General features: G+C 36.4%; 1 protein-coding gene across 6 annotated transcripts in view; it reads right to left on the minus strand.

Moving 5' to 3' along the window:
* The window catches only part of LOC111424670 (nephrin-like), a 365438-nt gene that overhangs the window by 124769 nt on the left and 219082 nt on the right, over window positions 1-21587 (minus strand). The gene's annotated exons all lie outside the window — the stretch shown is intronic.

A 21587-nucleotide genomic window follows, 5' to 3' on the forward strand; every position in this document is an offset into this window, starting at 1 on the left:
GCGCCTCCTCTCGCCTATTCAAACCGTAAGATATAACGACCCGAAGTTTAGTAGCGGCATTCTTGAGAATCTCCGTTCCGTTATTAGGAAAACTGTTGCGAATATTTAACTACGTTGCTCTCTCGGATAAACGGGGTGAATTACAGGCCATAAGTTCGTGATCCTTCTAGGTCGACAACTTGAATTAATTTGAAATTCTGAAAGAGGAACTTATGGTTTTTTACAAAAATTATCATATTACTCTGTCTGACCAGGAAAGTCGATTATAGCAACATGTGTATAATTGAAATCCCGCGTAATCGATATAAATTTTTAATCTCTTTAAAAAACACTAAAAATAATAAATAATCCACTCATTTAATCATACAACTCTGCATTTTTTTCTCTGTCATTCTGTTAATTAATAATGCGCTAAAGCCAATCCGATTTTAATTGCCATCGGCACTATTTTCCAGCCACAATGGCTTTAGTGACTTTCCAACGGCTTCTGTCCGCCGGTGACGCGCTCTTTGTTCATTCTTTTCAGGCTTTAGCTCTCTAATTATAAAGTTTAATTATTTTCGATAGCGGCAGTTCAAATATGCGCTCGGCAGCGTTTGATGTCGCGCTAATCAGGAGCTACCACCGGACTCCCTAAATCGAATTTAGTTCCTTTATTCGTTCGTCGAGAAAAGTTCTTTGATTCTTATTTTTGGTCAGTTGACTTAAATGCGGAGGATGACAAGATTTTTTTGAATTGGATTAAAATAACAATCGGATATGTTAGAAAAGTTAAAAGAGTTCTTTTGTTGAGAGTTCCAATATTATTTAAAAATGCAAACTGCAAAAAGGCATAGTTTTTGAATACGGAATATTACGCAACAATAAAACAGTGATCTCGCACATTTACATGTACCGGGAAAAAACGCTGCGTGGTATCGAGAGGGTAATTAAAATGGTTTCGATTACAGAATGCAAATTTTACTGGGCCACATTGGAAAAAAACGGCCGCTACCGTCAGAGCCCTAATCAAAATTGTCGCGGGAACTTTGGGCGTAAAGTTTTCCCCAGCCAGAATTAATATCATTTCTGGCAAACTGTAATTTCCATTTACGTGTCAACAGTTAGTTAATTAAAGAAGTTAGCGGAATAAGTGCATTCTTGTGTAACTTTCTTTCGTCGTTAAAACGGTCCCGCACTTATGGAAGTGGTGGAGGTGCCAAACTTTCTCCAAAAAAAGTTAAGGTTGAATGATTGCAAGGAATTACTGATTGTAAAAACTTATTCTCCGAATAGATATTAAGTCTCATTTTTCTTAATTGCAACTATTAATTTATTATTATCATTATATATTATTATTATTACTTAATTTATCTATGTATCATATAGTTTAAGCATTCCTTATCCATTTGGGAGAGATTGATGGAATCACCACAATCAAACATGTAATTTTGAATGTTAATGCAATCTGTTTCATTATTTAAAAGTATATCTCTTATACTATAAGCATTGGAGAAAAGAAATTTATTATTACTATTCTACAAAGATTGGTCTTTAATTTAATCCTAAATTTATAGTTCCACCTTAATTAAAAACAAAGTTACCAATTTTTAAAAACTTGATGGTTTTAACAAGTTTTAACAAAATCTATTTGTGTTGCATTAACTTTACAAAATTATATTTCTTGTGCTATAAATGTTGGAGAAACAAAATTTACCACCATATTTTGATAAAGAATTGTCTTACCTAATGTCTGTCTTATCTTACCTAATTTTATCATTTTATCTTCATTAACAACAATGTTACGATTGTTTTAAAATCACTTTCATTTATACATTCAGTTGGGTTGGGTTGATTTACTTTATAAATCATATCTTTTGTACTGCAAGAATTGAAAAATTTAAATGCTCCATAAATATTCTATAAATTGCTCTTTAATTTAAACCTAATTGGATCCCTTCACCTTAATTAGGTAGAAAGTTATCTATGTTTGAAAACTAGGTGATCTTGATCTGGCTGATTTTATGAAATTTCGATTTGAACAACTTTTAAGCTAGTAATGTTAGCTTTAATGCTAAAAAGCTGTCGAGGAATTAAAACTCCAGGTCCTTAGAAACTTCAGGACGGGATTTGAATACACCAAGCCCTGATCATGGAGACTTAATAATTTTATACCTGAACCAGGTTATCAAGATTACTTCTTTCCAAAGAGTTTCAAATCATTTAGCTCCTCTTTTATTATTGAAAGTTAGGGCTACTTTTGGCTCTTGTCTACAACGTAGACCCTTATAAGTGTGTTAATTAATTTCAGGAATATAAGCATCTTAAGGTCATTCAATTTACAGACATAGCGGGTGATTTTGATAACACTTCCTATGAATACATAAAGAAAGCTCTAAACGTAAAAGATATCCATCCGGCGACGAATAATTGGTGTATAGCCATACTGAAAAGTCGGCAGAATACAGCCAGCTTGGAAAGCGAGTTATTGAGTATTAAGGCAGTTAGAAGATGCCTCCAAGGAGGAGAGCTTTTACCTCTCCTATGGTGTCTAGTAGTTGACAACCTGTTGTACATCCTACAAGAGAATGGATTCACGATTCAGGGATATGCAGATGACCTGGTAATCACAATTCTAGGTAAATATGATACAATCATAACCCAATTAATGCAGAAAGTCTTACTACATACTAGCACCTGGTGTAGAAATAATGAGCTTAGCATCAATCCAAACAAAGTAGAAATAGTCTCATTCAGTCGGAGAAGGAACCTACAACTGAGAGTACCTTCCATTGAATTTTGTCTCACACTACTTTATTTGTGTATACAAAAGGAGGAACATTTAAGTACCTTATTACTGAAGATATGCTCTTCGCTCAAGGTAATGCAGAGTAATCTCAGAGAAAATCTCAAAATCCTCAAGGACCCATGCCTAAACCACTTGATTCAAATTAAAACATAAAGTCATACAGTTCAATTATATGCGGCAATCTGTGTCTCTTGTTTAAAAAAGTTATATTCGTGCTTCTTTTTGAAAAATGTTTTATAGTAACTTAGAATTTTGTTTGTTCAGTGTAATAAATTTTTTGACTATATGACTATTATGCATGTGTATTTTTATACACATCCATTAATATGACTATTTGGCTGATGATGACATCTTAGTATGTCGAAACTAGTTCCAAATAAAGTTATTTATTCAAAAACTTTAGAGGTCAAGAGGTCTATTTTGTATCACTTATCTCCTAACATAAAGTCATGTTTAGAAGCAGGAAGAATGGACGAAGGGTGAGCCTCAACTCAAAAAAGGAGCATTAGCCTTTAACACTGCTGTTTTAAAGAAAGTTAAAGATATACAACCATTTTTCAGGCTGAAGTTGTTGCGATAAACTTCCGCACCATTTTAAACCTTGAGAAGGGATAGAAAGGGGTGTCAATATACATCTTTACGGACAGTTGGGCCGCCCTAAAAGTAATTCAGGACAACGCGTGTGAATCTGCACTGGTCAAAGAAGCACCATAGGAGAACCATAGGATACATTATGATGGGTTCCAGGTCACAAAGACATTGCGTGCAATGAAAAGACGGACAAGCTGACTAAAGAGGCAGTGAGGACCCTAACCCAACTGTAGACTACAAAAAAGCCACTTAAAACAGGCAATTAACACGTGGGAGGACTTAAAGGTAACCTTGAGGTGGAAAGAACTTCCAGGACACAGACAGGCGAATAGAATGATAACTACGGCGTAAAAGAAACTACTCGTAAACTACCATCTCTTCAACATTGGACAATGACAAAAATGACTGAGGTCTGTATATCTGCGTCGCCTGAGGTTGCCTAAGACATAAAATTTTCGGAAAGGTTTTCCAGACACCTACTGACATAAAGGAACAAGATCTTGGAGCAATACTAAGGTTCATCAAGCACCTAAATTTTCTCTAAATCTTTGGAGGGCCTAAGTTACAACAGATTTCATAGGTCGCGGTGATGAGAGGGGCTTCCATCAGCCCGGCAGCAATAATAATAATAAAGTCACTTAGTTCTTTAGTCAGTACTTAATTTCGTTAGAGGCATACTGGATTACAAAAAGTTCGGCCTTTCAGTTGTCATTAACGTTGAAGGCGTTATTGATACAATCACATTCTCCCGCCTCACTCCAAGACAATGAACTCGATATTTTATTAAATTCTGGTCAAACTAGCCACTTTATGGTATCTTACATTGGATAGTCTCATAATGCTTAGTAGGAGGATCTCAAGAAAAAGCAGGAGATAATCATTCTTCCCCAGTGAGATTTCAAAATTCAACTTACGACAACCCAAACCGCGACCATGGAAGTTATGATAAATCTATTACCACTACACCTACATATTCAAGAGGTTAGTAATCATGTTACGACTTCAATCAGTACGGATTATGAGATGTTCTGGAAAGAAACAGTGGTTCATCCCCTTACTTGAGGACGTAGCAGCTGAATACGTCTCTACACAGAATTACCTAACTCAAGCAGTCGATGTATCAAAACCTCAAAATCTACATTGATTTTTGCAATGGTGAAATAGTGTTGGTGTTGGTAAACTTATCAAATCAATTAAGCACCTTTATTTGATTCTCCTTCTTATGAAATAACCTTGACCTTAGTATGAGGGGAATAGGCGGCCAAAGAATGCATCAGGGACACATCTCTGAGTAATAACTTCAATAATATGAAATTTTTATATTTTCTAGCAATCGAGAAATACAAATTTGAAAGTTTATTAATTTAATATACACTCACCGTTTAATGATGGAAATCCACAAATATCTTTCTAATCCCCAGTATTATCATAATTTGCATATTAAATATTAAAAACGATGTAAATTCGGCCTTGATAAACATTCTCGACATATTTACGTCGATTAACATTAACAAGCTTTTATTTAAAACTGTGTTTCAAAAATTCTAATTTATGTTGATTAAGGTGTTCAACGTTATTAAGAAATGTTAATAACACTATTCTAAACAAGTAATATTGTGTTAAAATAGTGAATCGTTTCATTGCGGAATTATTTTTTTAAACGGAGTAAATAATTTTGGCATTAGTACATTTGAATTATAAAATTTTATACTTTCATCTTTTATAATTAAATTACAACTATGTAAAAAAAGCGAAATATCATGCCCAACGTTTAACGAAACGGTGGTTTTGTTTCGTATAAAAGGTTGAAAAAGTGAAGTAGGGTTTTTTGTAAAACAGAGCCGCAGTTAAAACCCATTCTCACCATTTTTCCCGACCGGTTAAAATTGCCCGAAGCATACAAGGCCATGGAGCGTAGCTCGTATTAACGGTTTTTATAGATAATCCGTAGAGGAAGAGGCTGCGCGTGACCATATTTTACCCTCGGCAACTGACTACACACCAATAAAATTATATCCTTGTTTGTCCGGCAAAACATTTCGGCCGGTTCGCATAATAAAGAACGGGCACAGCCACGTTTTTTGCCCCATTGTCTCGTTTCCGGCCGAAATATTTTCTATTTTAATGCGAGCAGTCGGTCGGGTGCAGTCGCAGTAAAGTAATTCCGTAAGTGGATCGATGCTGGCCAGAAACTGTGCACTGCACGTGCATTGTCTACGTCATATCGTACGCCCCGTTAAACATAACCCCATCGCTGTCGTGGTGAAACACAAAATGTAATGAACTCCCCCATCTCATTCAAAAGAAATGATTTTTTATTTGAAAATGATATTGTATCTACATCGCGTAACGACAAATTATTTTCTAGTATTATCTACCCTATCGTCCATTTAGTTATGGAAACGATACCCGTCGAACGTCCTGCGAATATCTCGAGGGAATTCCAAAAGCATTATTGGGACGTAATCTCATCATCAAACAATTTTGAAGACGGAGATGAGGAACTTTTTGCGTGGAAGTTCACCTTTGACGTCGAAGTTAATACGGCCCGATTGGCCCCCGAGGGAACTGGAGTGATCCAGGAGTTGAAGCGGCCGCCCCCGGAGCGGGCGAGATGATGATGGTGAAACAGAGATAACTGGGAAATGAGGCGGAGCTGGATGTTCCTCCGGGACGCCCTACTATTACGAAGTTTTGATGCGGCTATATTTTTCAATTTGTTAAAGTTAAAATAAAGCACAATGGCAGTTGATAAAAAGAAAACTGAACGTTCCTGTTTTGATTAAAAGAAAATCAAATAAAATTTCTCGCACTGATGGATTACTGAATGTAACGAATTACTGTTTGGTGCTTCTAAAGCAACATTGGATTTTACAGAATTTATTCGAAAATTGGAAATTGGTCATTATTGGTGCATTGCCCGGATTTTGTCCAAGCCACTAGCAAGATTGTCATAACCACGTTGACCAGATCGTAACTGATCTTCGTAACTGAAAATTCATATACCAAGGAATGCATTTATTTCCTCTGCTGAAATGTAGACTACCCTTTCAAATGGGTTGCGTACATATTTGTGTCTTTGGACATATGACGCTATTTGATCGGTACAAAGATACAAGAAAATGGTAGGGCTGACTCGTTCGAGTTATATCATCAGGAAGTGTGTTCTCATAACAACCAGCTTTTACTTTATCTTTTAACTGGTCTTCCATGTCCAAATTCAGCCATTGCTCGATTTAGTATGCTATCTTGATTATTCTGTTGACATTTTGAGTGTACCAATATCGAGAGCGGCAAATAAAATAATAAAAGTGGTGCCATATTTAGCACAATGGATGATAAGTTGTTAACAACTCGTCTTCTAAGTATCATTCAGCTTCCACTTCATTGTTATGTAATTAACTTCTTCCACGGTGATTGTGTTATTCTCTCGGGTACGCTATTCTCCTAAAACTGCATTCAACACAAAGATTTTTACAAAGACTAGTGTTTTTACAATTTGGATCACATTTTGATCCATAAGTCGAAGCAGCAGTTAGTTAGGAAGTAAAACGATATGTCTTGGCCCTTGACATAAGGCCCTTGAAGATGCATTATCTAACAAATGAACCACTTTCGCTGACAGATTGTTGATATTTTGGTTATTCATGCTTTGTTTTGGTTTTTGTATATTAGTTATACATGAAAGATAAACATTTTTAAACTCCTTAAATGATCTCGCTTTTTAGCAGTAACAGAAAAACAATATAAAGATATCGGAATTAGTGAGTTAATAACCAATTACTCAAAACCCATCTCTCACAACTGATAATGGAACATGAGTAAGGACTAATAAACAAAAAACAGAATTATTTGTAAACCATTTAGAAAAAACCTTCCAGTTAAATAATATAAGCTCCGATGTTGAAGAGGTCAAAGAATATATTAATCCTAATGAATTTATAGGACATGTAACGCCAAATGAAGTTGTTAAAAATGTTAAGAACAAGATGTGCAAAGAAAGCACCAGGTTTTGACTTGATTACAGTAGAAATCTTAAAAAAACTCCCCAGAAAAGCTATCATAAAATTGATATATTTAATATATGCAACGTTTCTTTTACGTCATGTATCTAATATGTATGTGGAAGATTGCAGAGGTAATTATGATATCTAAGAAAAAGAACTCACCACATACTATGACTTCATACAGACCAATCTCGTTGCTCCCAGTAATTTCAAAACTCTTCCTCAAAATGCTTAAATTGTTAATAGAACAAAACTAACTTATTCCGGAGTATCAATTTGGATTTAGAAAAAAACATGGTACAATTGAATGACAATGGAAAAAAACTCTGGAATGAAGAAAAATTTGCTCTGCTGGGACTAATATGTAAAATTAGTAAATTATTGCCAAAACATTATGTAGATGTCCTAGAATCTTATATTACACACCGATTATTTCTAGTTAAATATGAAAACGAATTTAGTGATTTAAAAGAGATAAAGATTGATGTTCCGCAAGGTAGTGTACTTGGGCCAATTCTGTACCTGCTATACACAAACGACTTACCAGAGAACAATGGTTCATTCGTCGACGATACAGGCATCATGGGGGCTGTGGGTGATAATATTCAAGAGGCCACAAACAAATTGCAGAATGGTGTTGATATGTTGTCTACTTGGATAAGGAAATGCAAAATTAAAATTAATGAGGGCAAATCCGTTCATATTAATTTTACAAACAAAAAATTAGTTGATATATCACCAATTACAATCAATAATAACATCATCCCATATACGGATTCAACATAATATCTCAGTATATATCTAGATAAAAACTCACCTGGGGATACATATAAAGAAAAAAAATGGAAGAACTGCGAATAAGAAACAGGCAACGTAGCTGTTTAGTTGGAAGACAATCAAAGCTATTCATACCCAATAAAATACTAATAGACAAGTATACCCTTAAACCCGACACAATTATAGGGATGCGCCAAAAATGTCATATTGAAAGCATTCAAACATTTCAAAATAAAGTCTTGAGAAACATTGTGAATGCCCCATTGTATGTTAGATATTCACAAAGACCTTGAAATCGCGGATGAATATAGCGAAATAAACCGCATTGCACATAAACATGAATCTAGAATTAACAATATTAATCCGAGTGTGTCTCATCTTTTTAAAAATGAAAACCTCCAAAGAAAATTAAAAAGGACTGAGCCATTTGAACTTATCTAGTGAGTGACAGTGGTGAATAGTGAAAAAGCAGAGTAAGGTACGATAGTGCAATCTAAATTGTGATTGCTGAAAACCAATGGGTGACCAGAAGATTGGACACTTCAGTCTTTAGTTTTTATGAATTTAATATACAGGTTGTCCCGTTAAGGGTACGGAGCGGCTGTATCTCGACAACGGTAAGGACTAGATGTTTGAGAAAAAACGGTACCATTTACTTCACAGATCCTTAGTCATCCTAAAATTTGCTAAATATTAAAGAAAACCGCATCTCGATATCGCCATCCGTTCTCGAATTATAGAAGAAAATGTTAAAAACTCGAGTGCCATCAATCGGATCCAGCTACCTCATCGAGGAAAACAAATCACATAACCATGGTAACTGTAAACATGTCATTTACCAACGCTGAAGCGTATGATAGGGCGTATGATGATTTATTTTCAATGCTTCGAATATGATGCGACAAACAAAGACATTTTTCTCTAGAAGTGTTTTTAAGATTGGCTTAGCAATAACGGGAAACTGGCAACGTGTAGCGTATTCAGACATCTGTATGAACTCGCAAATCACATTGGTGGGCAATGCGATCCCAGATAATCTGGGAACCACGAAAATAATTGTCCACAAGATTCCTCAAGAGAATAATATGTATCTCCACCACATTGTTTTATCAGGCCTTAACAGATATCGATTGTGATAACAGACTGAACTATTATTGACTTTTAAATATGATTCGGGCAAATCCAAACCTTTTATCACAAATGCTATGGATGCACGAAGCATCTTTCAACAAGCTGGTGTAAACTTGCATAGTATGCATTCTTTGTTCGAGCAAAACCCACATTGCTTTCACCCCTTTATCTATGGGGTAGACTAAACGACCAGACTTTTCAAGAAAAACCAATAATCAGGGAAAATATGACAAAATACTAAATGCTATTAGAAACGTGTTCAGGGCTGAGACTTAAACATCGTATTTTTTTCGTCGAAACTAGATTAAATAATTTTTGAACATTTGTGAGCTATTTTTGCCAAAAATTTAAGTAATTATTAATTAGTTTATTAATTATGGCGCATTTTTTTGGATATTTACTTGTTTGCATCGTTTTTGGTCCGTTGCTATGGCAACTAACGTTATTATTTTTAATGAGATGCATATGTTTTTTTGCATATTTTGATAGAGGTTAAATCCCTCTACACGATGAATATTTCAAATCATATAGTTGCATAAGAAAAAAATCGAGAAAAAAATGCGTTTTCTGAAAATATTAAATCACAGTAGGCGTTGAACACAAATTACACAATCCACAGTATCCGAAATATTAAAAAAATTCTTTAACACCGGAAGTGTTAAAAACCTTCCAAAAAGTGGACGGGCGTAGACAGTTACTAATGACGAAACTACAATAAATGTGCTTTTGGCGGTTCAAGAACAACCCCAGAATTCTTTAAAAAATATAAGCCGAGCTACGGAAATTAGTCAGTTGGTCGAATTTTAAAACTAAAAAAGTTTCACCCATATAAGGTAGGTATTTAAAACATTTTTGGGGTTTTATACTACTTCTTGTTTCCATGTTTTATTAGCTTCAGATTAGTCACGAACTTGAAGATGCAGAACTTGCAGATGATATTGGAGTGACATCAATCCACATTGGATTCAAGAAGGCTATACTCAATATCCACAAAAGATAAATGTTTGGACTGGCATTCGCGGACAAGTTATTGCACCTTTTTTTATAAATAGAACATTATATGCAGAAAGATATTTAAATCTACTGTAAAATGAAGTGGATTGGCAGAGGAGGACAAATTGAATGGCCAGCTAGGTCATCTGACTTATCGCCTTTAGACTTTTTTGTGGGGTTACTTGAAAGACAGAGGTACGAGAATCGACCTCAAAATCTTAATCAATTATGTGAAAGAATAACAACTGTAATACAATAAATCTCAGTTAATATTCTTTTTTAGTGTGGATGCTTTAGACGTCGTCTTCAAAATTGTTGCCCAATTTGAACATTTGTTGTAGTTTCCATATCTCGGCTTAAATTTTTTAAAGAATTTTAGGTATTGTGATCCACGCTTTGTGTAATCTGTGTATCCGTGTAAATATTATTGAACAGTGTACAAACTTGACTTAGAATGTGCTTTCTATAACCGTTATATCATTAATATTTCATAATTGTTGAAACTGTCAACTTTTTGACATTTAAAGTTATCAACGACGTCATTTCAACGCCTACTTTGATTCTAATTTGCTGATTTAACATTTTCAGAAAACACATTTTTTTCTCGATTTTTTCTTATACAACCATATGATTTGATATGTTCATCGTGTGGACGGATTTATCGCCTGTCAAAATATGCAAAAAACATATGCATTCTATTTAAAATAACAATGTTGGTTGCCATAGCAACGAAACAAAAAACAATGCAAACAAGCAAATATGCGCCATAATTATTAAAGAAACATTTTTCTTTAAAACCACAAATGGCGAAGTTATTGGCTATATTCCAGACATTTGACACATCCTGTAGATAAACTAATGGTTGGTCAATGGTGACCAGTATTAGTCCTTAAATAAAAAGAAAAAGAAAATGTACCATACGTATTGACACAAGGTATACTGGTGAGTCTATCTTTGGACATTCTTTTGCTTGATGCTTGGAAATGTACATCTTGTTTGGTAAAACTTTTGGGGCAACAAATAAACGAAGAAAAAAGAATAAGGGTGTAAGTATGAAAAGGCGAAATTCAATGCTTAAGCACTGCTCCACTATACCTGAAAATTAAACTCGGCTATCTGTTGATCAAATAAGCTCTTAAATATACGCTTTTTAAAAGTGAAAACGCCCGCCAGTTGGATTGTTACGGGGGGTAGATTATTATAAATCTTTATAATTTGATACTAAATGACTGGGACGGCAATTACACCACCAATCCTATAGAAAGTGTACGTTTACTAATGACCTCTCATTTTTGAGGGTGTACCCTAACCCCTAATCAACAACCGGATATGGGAAGAAGAACCTGTATGGAATCCAACGGTAGAGGACTGGAAGCTAGCTAATCTTGTGGTGACTAAAACCAGAGTCGGCTGGGCCATACAGTCCTCACAATTTAAATCTGCTGGTCCTGATTTTATTCTACCTGCACTACTACAGTGGTATATGGCGGAATTACTACCACACCTACTAAAGATATACAAAGGTTGATTAACATTCTGCTATGTTCCCTTATATTGGAGAGAAGTAAACGTAGTGTTTATCCCCAAACCTGGGAAGAGAGATTACACTGATCCAAAATCATATAGACCAATCAGTCTTTCCTCATTCGTCGGGAAGGCACTTGAAAGGCTATGTGAAAGATATATAAGAGAAACGCCAGTGAAAAGGTTTCCCCTGCACCCAAACCAGCATGCATACACTCTGGGAAGATCAACAGAAAGTGCCCTACAAGAAATTGTAGGGGTTATCGATAGATCTTTGAGCTACAAAGAGTCCACTATCGGAGTGTTTATAGATACCGAAGGAGCCTTTGACAGGACAGCTTTTCATACAATTAATAAAGTCCTTAGAGACAAAGGAGTTCAGCCTGCACTAGCGGACTGGATTCTAAATATGCTCTCAAAAATTGCCGTCCATAGTGTCATCGATAATAACAATAATAGTAACGACTATAAAATAAGAGCGATCGTTGAACGAGGATGTCCGCAGGGTGGGGTTCTATCACTCCTGTTGTGAAATCTCACCGTGGACAGCCTTGTAAGACAACTCTCAGCTGAAAAATTCTATGTCTGCGCTAATGCAGACGATCTAGCCGTTTTGGTTCACGGGAAGTTCGAAAACGTCCTATGTGACTTTGCAAGTTATTGCCAATGAAGTGAAGTATCTGGGGTTAACCCTGGATAAAACGCTGACTTGGAGACCACACATCGAAGGTAAGATAAATAAGGCACGCATTGCGTTCGCTCAGTACAGAAGGGCCATTGGGACCTCCTGGGGTTTAACACCCAAAATATCCCTGTGGATATACATTGCAGTGATACGTCCAATGTTAACTTAAACTGGCCGTAAACTGGTGGCCAAGAGTTAGAAATAAAACGATTGTTTTGCAAATACAAAAATTGCAATGTCTGGCTTGCCTTTACGTTGCAGGCTCGATGATAACCACACCAACAGCAGCAATGGAGAATGTACTGTGCCTTCCTCCTCTCAATTATCACGTTGAGGAGGTGGCGATAGCAACAATGATCCGGCTGCGAGCGGATCAGCTCGTTGCTTAAGGACTGCCATAACAATCTTTGTGAGGCAGCCACTAGCAATGAGATTATAATCTGCTGGACGAAAGGTCATTCGGGAAATAAGCTTCATGACATCGTGGACAAACTGGCAAGGAAAGCTGCAGTCGAACCTCCGGGATTGCCAGAACCATTCATTGCCCCAACAATAAGGTCTTTAATAGAGCTTCAAAAAGAGGAAACACGTAAGAAGTTTCTAACTTACAAGACACCAGAATGTCGCCAAGCTTAGGAGGCTCTGATGTACCCTGACCCTAAACGAACAGATTTATTTATGAGGCTGTCCAGGAAGAACCTACGTTTGGTTGTAGGTCTAATCACTGGACACTGGCATCTACAGCAGCACTTACTGAACATGGGACATCTGCAGAGGTCGGACTGCATGGCCCTCTAAACATTAAGGTTATCCATTTTTGGAGATATCCAGATTGGCATGAGTGGAATCAGGGCAGCACAACCAGGACAAATTCTAACCTTTGCCTCCAAGGTAATATGGCTGGAAGGACCCTAATGCTGACCAAAAGAGAGAAGTAAGTACAAGGGATCTGCTGAGGTCAAAGTACTGCGGGCGGTGCAGCCTGCCTTCCCGCGAAACCAGAATCCAGAATACAATTTGATAAACTAAATTTCTTTTAAATAGCTCAGTGTTATGCAAGGCTCGATATTCGATTTAAAAAAATTTCTTCAAGATATATGAATCAAGTTCTTCAAAACGTATAACCAAGTTTTCGAATTATGAAACTATAATTAAATAATAAAAGTGATGAAGATTTTATGTTATATCCATTACAGATTAATTATAATAATAAAAAAATTTATTAATGTAGAAACCTTGTAAGTAATAATTTTTTATGACATTATCAGATAACAGGTAAAATAAGGATCAGATATAGACCGTTGGTCGGTAGATTTTCGATGAAGATATGCATAAAGGGTCGTATGCAAAATACAGCCCAGTTCGTAAAAGGTATCGTTTTTATCTCTGGTCGAATAAAATATCGGGGTTTGTCGATGGCCCCGAAATTCCGGCCTCATTAAAAACGTTTCGTTTGCGTTATCTGGCCGAACGTGGAGCGCTATACGATTCGAGTTTCGTCCGTGTACAGAGGCAAATATCGAGCCGTTAAATTTCTGGACGATATGCGGTGAGGTGTGGAGGGTGGCGGATTTTCCGCGACGTTTGACACGTCGTCGGTTGACAGGTGACGCGCGGATTGCCCGTCAAATTTGCGCCGAACGTGATTAATGTCGCAATAAGCCTATTAAACGACCTGCTTAGATTTATACCGACGACCTCGGGCTTCAATCCGATCGGAATTCGAAGCGCGCCAATCGATGTTGAAATTGTTGTCGCATTTTATTAACGCCTTTATGCAAATATTTGCCTCGATCGTATTTTCACCTGTCGATGATTGCTGCATTCGAAATTTAACTTTCTAGCTCGATTAAAATCACCTTTAATTTTTTTTTGTATTAGAAATGTTAAGGGAAGTTACCAAATTCGATTGATCTGGTTTTTAACTCAATCGTACTTTTTTTTTAGGTTTTAGATTGAATTTCGTAGCTGGTACGTGGAGAGATCTAACGATCCTCAAATACAAGGGCATCCAATACAACACAACGGTGACAGCGTCACTTTGTCGTTTGAAATTCGCACCGTTAACTGGCACGCCGGAATGTGATCTAGCACGAACCGTTTTACGAGCTTTACAGGAGGACGCGCGTCGCAGATATGGCGGAATATCCCGATTTTTCCGGTTGGGAAATCCGCAAAGGCGGATCCCGGAAATGGCTTTTTGCGCGTAAATATCGAAATTATGGAAATGGAGTCGCGCAGCATCGCCCACGCTCGTAAAAATTTAAATGACGTCGCCATGAAAAATCGGAATTAAAATGACGGCCGTAAGTAGCGTCGGTTCTAGAAAATTTGATCTGGTCTTGAACGAAATGCGTTTAATTAAAGTGTGCACGGCCGTCGAAAGCTCGTATAGCCCTATTAAGATAGAGTTGGGCGCGCGTTATTCACTCAAAAGGGTCTTAATAAGTCTTAGCGCCATCTAAGACCATGTAGCGTCAGCTTAGAGCTCGACAAGCTATTCGTAAATGGTGTTGGTGTTCCTGAACAAATTTAACTTTTTAATTAAGTTGGTCGCTTTAAGTTGCCCACGATGGAAAATTCACATTTTCCTCGTCGGTTTAAGTAACGACCAGAGATAGCATCCTGTTTTATTGTATGATTTCAACTTTGAACCAAATTATCCCATGTACTATACATATTAATTGACTTAGTTAATTTTCTTTTCAACAATTTATGACAAAAATAAATTATTCAAGTATATTATTTGGGTAACCACAAGTTACTTGATATGGTCCAATTATGTTCACAATTTACAAAACAACCTTATACACTATTTTGTATTTGAAGTACTTCGCTATGAGACACTCGCTGTGAATTATTCATCAAACTGGTAAGAATCCAGGAAATTTAGAATCCTAACAAGTTTATTATGCGGCACTTCAAGTCTTAATTACTTCATAAATTGAGTTTCTAACATCGATACCACGAGATGTTTCAATAACAGGTACTAAATCTAACAGCGAATTCTGCTTTATCGTATATATTTTTTCAGATTCATTCAAAACCAAAGTAAACGCAGCGCAAGGTTTCAAATGGACTAATATTTTTTTAACTAAATTCTCTTTGTATATAAAAAAAATTCCATCACATGGAAAGAGCTGAGTCACAAAGTTGAAATTTGTATAAGTAATTTGTTTATTTCAGTAGTAAAGTAAATCATAACCATTTAAAAAAAATACCAACAATTTATGTCAATAAAATATTACAATCCCCATGATTGTTTATACACTGTCTAATTCTGCGAGGCAGCTCTGAATGAGATGATCAATGGTATCTTGTGGAATATCATACCAGGCTTACTGTAGATAATAACGAAGTAAGGTTCTTTGTGTAGGAAGTTCTGACAGATGTGGGTGATATGAAGTTATCTTGGTGGAACATGATGTCAGGACGTGCGTTTAGTTTGGGTTGGAATTTATAACGGGTAAAACCTCATGGATGTAATGGTGTGCATTTAAACATGGCACTTCATACCATAATACCAGGTGTTTGGTAGCCGTGACCTCAAAGGGCAAAACCTAAACTGCGCCCCTCGCCACGGAATCTTCTTACCATTACCAGTCGATCAGGTATTCAGGTATGTGATCCCATTCATCGATATAACGTTGCCTTTCTTGGCACCGTAGAAGTCTGGCTCTTTTGTGAAGTTCCGTCAAAGGAAGACGTCTGTTGAAGGGTTTCGATTCAATCTTCGACCAATTTCACGTGACGGAATACCTGCATCGTGTAGGCCAACAATTCGCCTTCTTTCAAAGTTAGACTATTGGTTAAACCGCGATCTGCTACCAATTCTAGGCATTGTTAACAATCGAAGAAACTCACCAAATGGCATTTACTTTGCGATGCAGTTTTTAACTTTCCTGTTACAGATTGTGTGTTTCACAGTAAGAAAACCATATAAAAGCTTGCAGTTCTTTGTGAATCGATATTATGTTTTCATCGCCGCCTTTATACATACATCCAGTTGTTTTGTAACGAATTCCAGCTTAGTGACTCATCTTTTTCGAGACGTTGCCATTTTTTGGCACGTAGTGTATGTTTGGCACGAGCAATATTCATTAATTGTAGATACAATGATTTATTAGTTTACTGTGAGTGGTACAATAAATGAATAAAAACCCGTGAAACTGCGTCAAACAAGATCCTCGGAAAAGAGCTGGAATCTCTATGGAACAACGAATCTTGTATACACTGAAACTTGTAAATGTGTATAACAATGAGATAAAATTTGACAAAGAAAGTATTCAATTCATAAGGATCTGCATGTTTTGTTGGTATCTTATAAACTTTCTTATAGTTATAAGCCGTCAGTTATAATGCCCATCGTTATATCCGATGAAGATTAATTGCATTCAGATTCAAACGAATGTAATTGGCAATTTCATGCCATGTGTAGTGACTACTGATAACTGTTTTGGTTCTGATTCTTGTAGAATATTCTTACTATAATTTACAGTGATAAAATAACATTTAAGAAACAGCATTTCAAGTAATGCCTCAGGAGATGTAAATAATGAACTCGCTACACATCTTTTTTTATATTTAGAAAGTAAGTTGTACTAATAAATATTTTAAACACGATATCGCGTCTTGTTGAAACCAGGACAATCCCTGACCCGACCCGAAAGTTATTGTCCTACCAAATTGCTAGAAGGGATTCTACTGCGACGATTGGCAGAGGAAGTAGAGGAACTGAATGTCCGGGTTGTGATTCAACACGGCACCATCCTGCAGCTTCTCCACCTCATCGAGTAGATCTCCGAAGAATTCAATCACCCAGAATAAACTGGTGCAGTATTCCTAGATACATCCACCGAGGCGTTCGACAAGATTTGGAATCATGGGCTGCTATTCAAAATGAATCACGCTGGTATATCGTCTCGTATGTTACAACTCGTATCGGATCTTTCCAATTAGAAGTTGAATATCACCTAGCACCTTGCTCCGGAGGGAGTAGCTGCAGGGAGACTTCGGGATATATAGTGAGAGAAGAGTTAAAGCTGCACAAGATGAGGGTTGAAGCAGGCAGAAGGGCGATAAAGTACTAGGATGGGCTGGAACAGATGAGCGACTTTAAGATTTTGGAAGAGTGTTGGAGGGAGATTAAGACTGGGGTGGGGGAGTATGGCAACAACAAAGAAGGGAATAATTATATCAGACTAGGGTACTCAACAGAAGAAGAACAAAGAAGGGTCAATACTGTGGATGAAATTGGTGAGTAAAGATAGAGATGTGGAAAAGGCGTACTCAGGTGGAAGAGAGGAGATACAATAACATCACCGAGCTACTGCCATGGACCATAACAGTAGTGCCACAAGGGTTAGCATTCTCTTCTCTGGTATTCAATATTTTCATAAATGATATAGATTATGTTTGTATCTTCAGTTGATCGCGGAAGCTAGATACTATCGAAAAAAGACTCATAGGGTTCCCGTGGGAGATGGACCCGTGGTATCGAACATAGAGTATACAGATACATCCAAGTAAACGCAAATTGGTTGTTTCACGAACAAGACGATGAAAAGAACGGTACTATAGCCCCGTCAGATTAAAGATCTTCGACGGAGTCATCTCTTGGAGCCTCAAAACCAAGTATTTTCGTGATGGGTTTCCATTTCGTCCGGCTTACCCGGAGGACGGGCTAATCGAGTAACCTGAAATCCGGGTAAACTCTCTGAAACGTATATCAGAACATAATCTAAAGCTATTCAAGGTCACTGCATCTCTTTTTTTATTTATTTTTTTTAATTCTCAATGTCTACTGGAATCTGTATTAAGCTCAATCATTAGAAGATTTAAGATTAAGTTATGTTACGTCTTGATTTAGATATTGGTATTACTAAACGTTTCAATAAATCACGTGGTGTGATGCTTAAGCTGAATGGACCTGTTGTAGGTAAACCTATATAGACTTCCATATTGACACAATAGAAGGTTTTCGCGTCTATTAGAGCGCGTCAATTTAATCCGTACTTACTAGACTTGTTTGGAATATATTCGAGAAAGTCAATCCTTCATTAGGAACACTTCAAAGTCATTATGTACACGAAGACCATTAAACGGCTCGTACAAGAACGTAATAATTTCCAATATGTTTAGAGGAACCAAAAGTTATTCTATAAGGTATTAAAACAAACAAGAACGGAAATGTCCAATGATATACGACCATACATTAATAAGGTCATACAAGACCATACAATAAAAAAGGAGAGATATTGATAGACGAAAAAGAAATAATAGATGGATGGATATATAGCAAAAATTAGACAACAGGAAGACAATAATGAACATAAAACAGATGAGATAAAACTTGTTGACTTGGAGGAAGCAATAAACACGCGGAAGAATGGGAAAGCTAACAAGAGAAATACTAAAGTACATAGGACAAAAAGAAAGAGAAGTAATGCTAGAGATCTATAAAACGACATAGAACACAAAGCAAATACCAGAGAACTTGAAGAAATCACTAGTTGTACTAATATACAAAAATAAAGGAAATAGGAAGGACTGTAACAATTATAGGGGTATAATGTTAATCAGCATAGGAATATATTAGAACAAACCATAGATAAAAAGATTACAACAACTAGAGTGCCGACACTAAGTTAGGTACAAAGTGGATTTAGAAAAGGAAGGAATGTACAAGATTATATAGTTTCCATTAGATAAATAGTGTAAAAAGCGACAAAAGAGAAAAGAAAAGTATTTTTAGCATCTATAAATCTTGAGAGAGCTTTCGATAGGGTACCGAGAGTTGTGGGTAATATTAAGGGTTAGAAAAGTAGACAATAAGCTAATCCGACTAATAAAACCAATATATAATAATAATAATAATATGAAAACAATATAAACATAGTTATCGCCAATAACACAGCATCGGAAACTTGAGTCCAACACTCTTCATTATATATATGGACGACATAATTAAAAGATCCGAGGGAACTTTCGCCGACAACGTAGTACTAATTGCACAAACAGAGGAAGATTTTAGAAGGAATCTTGATACATGGAACAAAGTAGTGAAGGAATATGGAGTGACAATGAACAAGAACAAAACAAAAGTAATGGTAATAAGTGAACAACAGGTAGATATGAACATGATGAATATATGAAATTGGAGGAACACAAATAGAACAAGTGGAATCATTCCAATATCTAAGAGTAACAATAGAAGTAAATGGTTCACAGGAAGCAGAAATAAATAAAAGAATAGCTAAGGTGGTGCAGATATATTATTCCATGAATAACAAGTTTAATGGTAAGAAAGATATATTACGGAAAACAAAACTTAAGGTATACAAACACAACACAAACAAGCAAAATACAAGCGGCAGAAATGAAATTCCTGAGACGTATCAGAAGTATCACGTGACTAGACAAAATCAAGAACACTGAAATAAGAAGGTACTTAGGAGTTACATCAATAATGCGATATACAGAAGAAAGGCAACTTGGGTGATTGTGACATTTGCAACGAATTGCAAAAAGAAGATAAACCAGGCAGATATGGGAAGCAAAAATTGGGAAAAACAAAAAAAGGGGAAGGCCTAAGCGGACATGGGATGAAGTAATAGCGGAATTGTTGACTGATAGGTAAACAACATGGAATGTGGCGCGAATGCTGGCTAAAGACAGAAAAAAATGGTAAAGATTTGCAAAAGCGTAAAAGACGAAAGCAGATACACCATAAATATGGTACAAATGTGACCGGATTATATGTAACAGGAGTCTCCGTATATAACGATAATCTTAAGATAGTTTTGAACCGTTTCTAAGTCTTGAGTGAGGGTTCAATCGGTTTTTGTGTATTTTTAGCAGTCTATACTACTTGTGTATCATGATAATAAATTCCTCTTCCAAATTTGGAATCTGACTTGAGAATTTCATAGTTAATGAAAATAATATGCTAATCAGTCAGCGGAACAATCAACGCGTTAGGGTGATCAATGCAGAAAAAGCATTTATTATCATTGTACAAAGTGCCCAAAATCAGCCTTCTATAAGTATTTAATTTAGTGACAACTTTTTGCCTGGATAGGGAACCAAAATGAATTGTTTTTTAATGCCTTCTTAATCGTGATAGAAGTTATAGCGTTCTCAATCTATTAAACTCTCATCAATTTGTTTTGAATTCCATTATGCAATTAAATTGTGGCTCGTGATTTGATGAAATAACAATATAAACGTAAACAATGACATTCTTTTACGTAAACAAAGTTTTCCCCTATGGAAACTCTTCAAGATTGTTTTATTGTTTCGTTCCGAGGTAAGCACGAGGGTGCGCGTTGAACCCAAAAACGTCTTTTATTAATCAGATTAAGTGAGTTAGACTGTCCCGGTCGCCGCCTCCGGAACTTATACGTGAGTGACATATTGCTAGTAGTTGGGATGCCGAACGCGTTCCTACTATGTTTCTTTTTTTTTGGAGACTTTTCTCTCTATTACAACTTTAACGCGCGCGCATATTTTATGCGGAACGTGTCTCTTTAACATGGCAAACATTGCATGCGGCCTGAGTCAAATCACGAAGATTTTCGACTAATCGAAAACGTGGGACAACTCTCAAGTGACGATAAATCGTTATTTGGGTGAAAGAACTTTGTGTAAAAAGTTTGAACACTTGTGTTATTTTATTAGATATTTAAAAAGATTATGGGGGAGCTGTGTTATTAACTTTTTTGTTTTGGAGAAGTTTTTTAAAGAAACCTTTGTTCGTTAGTGAGGATCGTGTAGATCCACAAACTATGGAAAAATTCGAAAAAATTCAACGCGTAATTGAATCGATTCATCTTGAATGGCGAGATCGGGCGATATCTCATGACTTCGGCTTCTCGCGCGCTGACATGTTTACACGACCCCGATGCGGCTCAAGTCCACCGCAAAAACACGCCTCGTCGGTCCGGAACCATAAATTCGCCCACTAATTGCGGCATAAAACTCGAAACTTAATAAAAGTTGAACTCGCAGCAAACATCCCGCAAGAGGCGATGACCAGCCAACGTCTCTCCTTCTACGATGATCCGAAAAGAGTCACGTCATTAGTTCTATA

This window comes from Onthophagus taurus, chromosome 7, assembly GCF_036711975.1.
Source record: "Onthophagus taurus isolate NC chromosome 7, IU_Otau_3.0, whole genome shotgun sequence".
NCBI lineage: Eukaryota > Metazoa > Arthropoda > Insecta > Coleoptera > Scarabaeidae > Onthophagus > Onthophagus taurus.